Source organism: Nycticebus coucang, chromosome 18 (assembly GCF_027406575.1).
Source record: "Nycticebus coucang isolate mNycCou1 chromosome 18, mNycCou1.pri, whole genome shotgun sequence".
NCBI classification, from domain to species: Eukaryota; Metazoa; Chordata; class Mammalia; order Primates; family Lorisidae; genus Nycticebus; species Nycticebus coucang.
In genome coordinates this window covers 55,736,418-55,739,123 of record NC_069797.1, presented here as the reverse complement: position 1 = coordinate 55,739,123, position 2,706 = coordinate 55,736,418, and positions in this window count along the sequence as shown.

Below are 2,706 nucleotides of genomic sequence, written 5' to 3'. Positions count from 1 at the left end.
TTCTTCCATGTCCCATAAAAAAGGTTAATAAAAAACTACATAAAACCCATCCCCCAAACCAAAAAATAACCACACAGCAACCAAACAACAACAACAACCCCCCCAAAAAACAAAGGAGTGGGCGTGCAGAACGCTGAGGACTTAAACCCTTTGGGAATGAAGGTTTCAGTCAGTCCACCAGATAAAGGGTGGATATGGGAGAGGATCTTCTCACTGGTGTACCGGCCTAATAATCTGGTACACTAACAAGAACCCACAGGGACGCTGAGGGGGAAGAAAGGATCCCTTGAGCCCAGGATGTGATGACCACTGCACTCTAGCAGGGTAACAGAATGAGACCCTATCTCCTCTTAAAACAAAAATAAAAACAACCCCTCCCTCAAAGAAAAAAAAACAACTCATGGTAGCTGAAGTTCTCGCTGAGGGCAAGAAAATATGGGACAAATAGCTGAAGAAGGAAGCCGTAGATACAAACTACTCATGACCAAACGCAAGAGCAAAGTAGCTCTGCCATATTTTCTTTTTGCTTTCTGTATTCACACTCTAATTTTAATATCCTCTCCTTCCCATTTCTAATTTTATATGCAAGTTGTTGGAAATTATTTACAAGTTAGTCTTTTTTTTTTTTTGTAGAGACAGAGTCTCACTGTACCGCCCTCGGGTAGAGTGCCGTGGTGTCACACGGCTCACAGCAACCTCTAACTCTTGGGCTTACGCGATTCTCTTGCCTCAGCCTCCCGAGCAGCTGGGACTACAGGCGCCCGCCACAACGCCCGGCTACTTTTTTTGTTGTTGTTGCAGTTTGGCCGGGGCTGGGTTTGAACCCGCCACCCTCAGCATATGGGGCCGGCGCCCTACTCACTGAGCCACAGGCGTCGCCCACAAGTTAGTCTTTAGGTAACAGTAACTGAATTTGAGAAATAACTGACATAAGCAATAGAAACAATGACGGTTGGGACTACGTCTCCCCACATTTTTTAGAAATGATGAGTATTTGTATGATGGCTAGATATATCATTATCTCCTTAGGTAGAAATACAAAATCATTTTGTCCATGTACAAGAAGAGTTCAAGTGTGTGTAGAAAGGGGCATGTGGAAGTTGAATAGTTAGACTGTATTAGTTATCAATTTTTTTGCCTCTCAAGTCCAAATTCATCCTTTTTGCCAGCTCCATGATAATGGATCTGGGCCTTTTAAATATTTTTTCTTTGTCAGGTGGCACAATAATAAACAGAAGGGGATGAGGAAGAAACTTTTCTTCCTGGTTCTGTGGTTCTGGGTTGTTGCCTTGGCAGGCTCTGGTAGTAGCAAGTTTAACTTCTCCAGTGTCCATATCCTGAAGCACATGGTGGGCCAGCAACTTCACTGGCAAGCCCTCCTCCTTCTGTGTTTCTGTAGCAGAGTGTCTCTGGTGAGAAACTTTCCCATGAACAGTTTTCCTTCGTATCCTAGAAGGTGGGTCTCAAGTTCCAGAAAGTTTTTAGCATCATCATACTTTTCTTCCTTCTAATGACCTATGGAGAGGTTCTCTTCAACAAGGTGGTAATGCTTTCAACTCAGTCCTAGTGGTAGTAGCTACTTTTTATATCTTCTGTTCCTATATTGCTTAGAGTTCTCTTCACATCTTACTAGCCAATTCCTTGTTATTCCAAACCTCTGTTATGGTTAATGTTATTTTAAAGTTCTCTATTCAAAGTACTGTTTTGACTCCAGAATGGACCCTGACTAATATATAAACCTACAATGTTAATAAATGGGAAATAATAAATATTGTTATATTAATTAGGCAGAGGAGAAATAAAATAGTCTTTGTGTGTTAATATAGACATTTAAAAAATATTGGGTAGTAAAAAAGTTGCAAAGGATACACATAACACTTAGTGTAAAAATTAAGTGGTTAAAGAACTTGGATAAGGATACCCATCAATTTCTGAGTAGTAACTAAGTCCTGGGATGGGTGAGGAAGGAAAATGGTGATAGTGGAGAAGTATAAAGAAGCTTTAAATGAAACTGTAATGTTTTCTTTTTCTTTTTTTTATCTTTATTGAAATTCATCTTTTTTTTTTATTGTTGGGGATTCATTGAGGGTACAAGAAACCAGGTTACGCTGATTGCATTTGTTAGGTAAAGTTCCACTTACAATCGTGTCTTGCCCTCAAAAGGTGTGGCACACACCAAGGCCCCACCCCCCTCACTCCTTCCCTCTCTCTGCTCTTCCTTTCCCCATCCCTCTCTCCTTCTTTCTCTCTCTGCTCTCGTAATGTTTTATTTTTCAAGATCTGAAGTAAACAAAAAACATTAAGAGTGTAATAAAAAAATGAGTATAATAAAAAGGGAATGAAAAATCCCATAATCTGCATTTAAAGCAATTTAGCAGAAAAAGGACAGCTTAAGTAACACTTGAACATTTCTTCCGGATAGTCTGACCAGGTTTACACACAGGAAACAAGTACACACATAATGGTAAGAATTTAAGGACAGTCTAGCTTGTAGTTAGTAAGAAAGCATAAGTTAAGATCAAAATGTCTAGTGTACACTCAGACTCTTATAAGAGATTTTATTAATCATTGATTAGAAAGGTATATAAATATTAGTCTTTAGCTCATAAATTCATAGAGGATAAATGTTTAAGAAATTTAACAGTTTTTTTTTTTTGTAGAGACAGTCTCACTGTACCGCCCTCGGGTAGAGTGCCGTGGCCTCAC